Genomic DNA, 6,606 nt, shown 5'->3' on the forward strand with positions numbered 1-6,606 from the left:
CGGCTCCTGCACAAATATGTATTAGACTCACATAAAAGTTTTATTTCACTCATGAATAAGGGAACCAACCAGCAGAATGGCAAAGTTGGTGCAAACACAAAGAGGTGAGATTAAAGCACACTTAGTTGGAGAAAGAAAGAATGCTGGAATAAGAGTGCAAATGCTGAAACAAGAGTGCAAATGCTGGAACAAGAGTGCAAATTTAGATATAAAACTGGCTAATGTCTTCAAGGGCGATGACACCACTGGTTATCTTTTCTACTGGACACAAATAATTATAACCTATAAATCTTCTATAAGTAAAGTCTAGTCTAATTAATAGTAAAAATAATAATTGAAACCACCTCCAACCCTAGAAAACCTAGAAAGTCTTACGATCCTGAGGCAGGCTTGGTGGTCACAACTGTCATCCAGGGCAAATTTGAAATCTGTTTTTGCCTTATTTTCAAGGCATATAATTTTGGGGGTTTGAATAATTTTAACCCCCAATTTCCTGACAGGGGACTGCCCCGCAGAGCCCCGTACTGGTTCCCTGCTGAAGACACAGGCACCAGGGGGACGGCCTGGAGGCTTCCACGGCTGCCAGGTGGAGTGGGGAGAGTGAGACGGCTGGTCGGAGAATCCATGGGTCCTGTTCCCACCAGACCCGGGCGCCCCTCCGGAGAGCGCTGTTATCACACCTTAGGAGAAAGGGATGTCCTGATACTGCCCCGTCTCTGCTTGGTCTCACCTAGAACCTGTTCTTTCCCTTGGTTGCTTTCCAGTGTGAGTTTACCTGCAGGAGCCATGGAACTGGCTTTCACAGAGCTCTACCGGCTTCCAAAGACTCTCACAAGGAGTGTGGCACAGGAAGGGAGAGGGGGCTAGCAAACAGGAGAGAGCACCAGAGAAGAAGGGGTGCTCAGGGAAAGCAAGAGGCAGCCTGGGAGTGACAGGTCTTGAGCAGCAGGGCTCTGGGCCTGAGTTGATGCGAGGCATCTAGTTTTCACACACGTTCAGATGACCCCAAGTGGACTGACCTTGGCCTTATCTTAATCCATCATTTCTAAGACCCATTTTTACCTGTTTTAATAACCCTGAAATCAGGATGCACCCTATAGCTGCTGATATGTTGTCGCTTAATTGGCAGCATTTCTTTCTTTCTTGGTGGTGCACCAAAGACTGGTACAACCTCACAACTGATGGTCTCTTACAGCCCATGAAATATAGTAGCAAAAAATCAGTTGTCAAGATAGAGGGATGGGAATGAAACAGGAAACTGACGTTGACTTGGTATGAGTTCCATTGGCAGGAATAGCACCCTTAACACTTTAAACTTGGGAAACTGTGTTTCTTCATGGATGCTGACATGGTTTATAAGCCGATCACCAGCTCACAGTGAATAAGTGTGAAAGGACGACGCTACCCTTGTCCTGGGTTTAACTTCACCTTCAGGTGGAGACGTCCTGCCAGCACTGTCGGTGCCTGCAAAGCGCCTTCAGACAGGGCCTCGTGCCCAGTCCCGTGCCCACCTCCGGTCTCTAAAGCCTGAGTAACCACATGGTCCCAGGCCTCCAGCCCTGTGGCTGCTACTGACCACAGCTCTGGAAACCAAACTGCAGAGACCAAGGGCCTTGCAGCCTCATGCTTACTCCCCTCTCTCCTGTCCTCCTGGTGCTACAGCCTTGTTGGGAGTTACAGTAAGGTGATCTTCCAAAAGTCCTGTCCAGAAACTTGCCTTTATAGTGAAAATAAAACTATCGTCTCATGATCCCAGTGAGTCCTGGTCACTGTCAGGTTTTCTTCATTCTCTTGGGTTGTATTTCTAAAGCTTCTACTTAGCCTTTCAATACCCTACTCTAGTAAGACAGCCCCCCTCCAAATCCTCATCTTCCCCTGTGTTCAGGGTTGCATGGAGCTGTGATTTGGGGACAGAGTTTCTCTCCAAACCTTCTCACTCCCCGAGACAACGCTTCTGACACCAGTCACCTCATCTGGGCTTCTGAGCAATGAGCCCCAAAGCTCTGCTCATCAGAGGGCTGCTCGTGCCTGCAGCCCCAGCGGGTCCTCCCCCCACCCCACCCTCTAGACAGCTCGAATGCAAGTGTCTCCACCGCATCCCCTCCCACCTGCTCAGAGGTAAGTGTCAAGTCAGTGGTCAGCGTATGCTTCAAGGTATTAACCTTTTCCTGAATTTCTGGCATTTCTTCTCCATCCTTTTGGCATTTCAATCCACTTTTTTGGAAATAATATCATCTGATACCATGTTGTATCAAACATCTTCCCTCTAGTGGGACACAGAAAGGCTAATAAAAAAACAAAACAGAAAAAATAATATATATATAAACAGTAATTAATAGAAAATAATAAATGTTTACTGATCACTTACTTTATTCTAGCTACTGTTCTAAGTGTTCTATACATATTATATCATTTAATTCTTATAACAAAGCTGCCATACAGGTATTGTTCATATCTCCACTATACCAATGAGAAGACTGAGCCCTAGGATTGAGCAAATTGTCCAAGTTTACACAGCTGGAATAAAATCTACATTCTCAAGCATTTCACTATAATTCCATATAGGTTTCTCACTCTGAAATAAGAATAAATTCACACAAAGATTAGGCACATTAACATCTGAAATCCATCAGTGGTGATATTATAAGGGAATCTAAAGCCCCTAAGCTGTCTTTGAATACGACAGCCAAAGCTACTCTTAGAATGTCAGAACATCTGTCTAACCCAGATTGTTAACATTTTGTGTCGTGGATTTTCCAGATCATTTCCTGGTACCAGGTGTCTAGATCCCTCCGTGTAGCCAAGTCCCTGACAGCCTCGTGGTCTGCTAACCCCCGCATGTCACACCTGTGCACCTGCTTCTCCATCGAGGCTGACTGGCCCAGTAACTGCCCATCACCCAGACAGCACCATTCACGGTATCGCGGAATAGAGGTTCCTTAAGTACAGTGAACACACACACACACGCCCGCCACCGTACTGTAAAGTCCGTCTGCCCCTGTTGTTGGTATGTATTTCATCACTGGGATTGGGTGTTTTAGATGCATTGGTCAGCATGGTGAAGCCTTTGCTGACCACTGCATGTGTGTGCCTTGGAATTCCCTTTCCCTTTGGAATTCCCAAAGATCCTGTGCTGAGAAAATTAATTAAAGACTGAGCAGGTCTTATGAGAGTAAATGAGAGCGCGATACGCTAAGGCAAGTGAAAAGAGCGCATCATTTCTCCAAAGTGATAAAGCAAGGGTTCTCTTGCACTTTTCCTCAGCAGTGAAGTCAAGAATCAGAGTCCATTACTTTGCTTCCACACACTCGGCAAGTACTTATTCACTACGCTGCCAGCTCTGGAGAGGAAACATAATATAAAAGAATGTGTTCTCTGCTGCCTAGTCTATATTCCAACGTGGAGATGAAGGTTTAATGAATAAAAGGAAATGTGTAATTACTTATAAGCCTTCAGGCGGCTGGGCCATGCCATTGGGGTTCAAATGGCGCTGGGGATTCCTACTGAGAACTAAACCAACTCTTCAAGGCCTTCCCTGGATGGCCATTCTCAGGGTCCAGCAGGAACGGGTAACTAAGGTTGCTTAACAGCCCGTCCATTCCATCCCTCCCATCAGAGGGAGCTGTAAACTAGCGGAGGTCAGTGTGGGAGACATCCCTGTCCTGGGGTGGCCGAGTGGGGAGGGCCGGACAGGCCTGCACCAGCATCGTCTCCACTGCACACCCGAACACGGGCACTGGTCAATGCGAGGACAGGAGTCAGCTTCCCTGGGAGATCATGAGGAAACTGAGAGTCAGAGCAGGTGGCTACACCCCCTTCATGTGAACTCAAGGAAGGCATCCCTTGGCAAAATTTCTCTTTTAAGTAAAAGCAAAGTCAGCAGCAAAGATTGAGCACAAATTCATAGATTAATCTCATATTTTGTTATAAAATCATCTATGGAACAATCTCCAAATTCAAGTCTTTTTCATATAAAAAAGAAATTTCTTCTCAGTCATGACAAGATATTATTATTTACTTATTTATTTCAAAAGATCTTTTAGAAATGTTTTTGTAGTACTATTGCCCTGATGTACCAATACACCTCAGTTTGTTTTACTAATATCTCTGTATTTATCTTTATTAAAGCAAAACATATATATATATATTTAAAATAATTCCTGTACATTTGGAAGGATGATTTTTCTTCTGTTCAAAGGTAAGAACCTGGAGATCTACCCCGACGGAAGGAGTAGGACTTGATAAATAGAATGGAAACATTACTAGAAGTTGGTTCATATTCTCCAGAAAAGACACGTTCAAGTCTAACGTGTTTCTGTGGGTGTGAATTCATTTGTAAACAGGACTCTGAAGATGTTATGAAAGTGTGATCTCATTTATGAATAGGCTGTTCTAAGACACTATTTAGATGAGGGCAAATTGAGTCAGGGGGGCTTTAATGCAAATATGGCTGAAGTCCGTATAAGGAGAGGAAATTGAAACAGAAACACAGATGACTGAGCAGGAGAAGCAGACGCCAGAAGGAGAAGCCATGTGACAGGGGCAGAGATGCAAGCCAAAGAACCCCAAGGATGTGGCAAGCTAGCATGAGAACAGTACAGACTCTGGGAGAAAGCGTAGCCTATTGACACTTTGATTTTGGGCATCTAGTCTCAAAACGGTGAGATGATAATTTCCCGTCGTTTAAGCCAACCCATTGGGTGGTATTTGTTATAGCAGCCCCGGAAAACTAAGACAATCGTGAATCGAGAAAACACAGGACAAAGGGACCTTGAAACGATTTATTGCAGTGAAGCAGCTTCTTTAGAACAATTGTGTCTACACATCAGGAAAGCAAGTTTTGAACTCAGACTCAAAATCACTGTGGCGATGGCCACCTCTGAGCCACAGCTCCTGCGTGGTAATGTTCTGCAGGTGAGGATGCATGATGGGGTAAACACGGAGCGATGGATGAGACGTGCAAGGCAGGTATGAGTCTGTGCTCCCTTGTTTGCTGCTCTGGTGCTCCGAGCCCAGGTGGGGGTGGCGGCGTGGAAGCCCTGGTGCCATATGCACGGGAGCCAAGCACCTCTGGGCTAGACCCACACCAGAAAGAGACTGGAGCAGGGCACCTTGGGAGGGCTCGCAGGGGGACACTTGGGGGGACACTTCGTAGTGGGACCTTTAAGAGGAGGTGGGCATGGGTGCTGGCCTTCCTGGTAGGACATCTTGGTGGGCGTTCAGCCAATCTGAAACCAAAACAGATGTTTTTCGGACATTTGGAACCTTAGGTCACTGCTTCCTCCTTTGGAATCTCTCCCAGGCTGCTTACAGCGTGAACTGACCATAACCACAGAAGAAACGCTGAAGCCAAAGCCTCTGTCACGGTCATCTGTATATCCCTCAGATGTGTCACAGCTCTTGATGCAGACCTCCCACTGCAATGGAAGTGTTCCCCTTATCTTGCACACTGCTGCATCCCAGCGCCCAAAGGGTGCCTGGCAATTGCTAGACGCTCAATAAATAGTGGTTGAGTGTGAGAATAATATATCAGTGAATAAGTAAATGAGAAAATAAATACAGAAAGACAGGCAGGCAGAAAGGACGGAAAGAGAGAGGAAGAGACAGGGGTAGGGAAGGAGGAAATTATATTCAAGAGAGAGAAAAAGACACCAGATGGCATCCCAGGGTAATGTCGGGCATCAGCATTTCCTCTGCATGCACTTGCCACCCTGTCTAAGCATCCACAAAAGCAATGGTGAGATGAAAACAGCCTAGGATAAGCCCTCCCCAGCCAGCTGCCTCAGGTGCCAGAAGCCAGGCACTGACAGGAACTTACAATGGCTAATCATTCTCCTTCCAATGTTAAGGCGGTAACTCTCAGACTGAGTACTGCTGAACCCAAAGCAACTCCACCTTCCTCTCCCCTTCTGTCCCTTGCCTGCTGTGATCTCCAGAAGCCCACCACCCCTTTGCAGGTACGCCCCATCTAGGCGCCCAAAGACTCACCTACCCAGCCAAACCCAGATGTGGACAGGGCAGTCCCCGGTGTCAGGGCAGGTGAGGAGGCGGCGGCTGAGAGGCGTTTTATAGACACTAGCCTGCCTCGGCTCCATGTGAGCCACGACGGCGGGAGGAGCAGGAAGTGACTCCTGGAAAAACTATGGCATGTGCAGGGTAATTCCTGAGAGGCCACTCTGTGCTGCTTCATCCATCTTTCCCTGGGAGCCCCTGAGTGATTCTTCAGAAGCTGAAAACCTAAACCTCACCAAACCAGACCACTCTGTAGGCTGCAGCTTCCTGGAGTGGCGTGGAGATTCCTGAGCCCTGGACCAAGAATTGTTGCTGAAGACACTATGGCCCTATTCCTTCCTGGACAGTAAAGAAATGGAAGAACTGCCCTCTCCTCCTTAAGGAACTGTCCCTTCACTCCATGGGCCAACTCTGAGCCCCGACAGCTGCTAGGCTCCATTGTAGGACTCTCTCTCTCTCTCTCTCTCTCTCACATACACACACACACACAAGTGTAACTTTTTTAAAAAAGAACTATCTTTTCTCAAAATAACAGCCCTAATCCATTCTAAGGGTTTGAGTGAAACAATTTTTTTCCATAGAAGAGAAAATAAT

At 46.7% G+C, this 6,606-nt stretch overlaps 1 long non-coding RNA gene across 1 annotated transcript; it reads right to left on the minus strand.

The window, feature by feature from the left end:
- Positions 1–4,767: 4,767 nt before the first annotated feature.
- LOC143678702 (uncharacterized) lies at positions 4,768–6,041 on the minus strand. Its single transcript, XR_013173413.1, has 2 exons — positions 5,989–6,041; positions 4,768–5,228 (listed from the first exon to the last, which is right to left on the minus strand). It is a non-coding gene; the product is annotated as an uncharacterized LOC143678702 (long non-coding RNA).
- Between the last annotated feature and the right edge of the window lie 565 nt (positions 6,042–6,606).

The sequence above is a fragment of the Tamandua tetradactyla genome, chromosome 4, assembly GCF_023851605.1.
Source record: "Tamandua tetradactyla isolate mTamTet1 chromosome 4, mTamTet1.pri, whole genome shotgun sequence".
Classification (NCBI taxonomy): domain Eukaryota; kingdom Metazoa; phylum Chordata; class Mammalia; order Pilosa; family Myrmecophagidae; genus Tamandua; species Tamandua tetradactyla.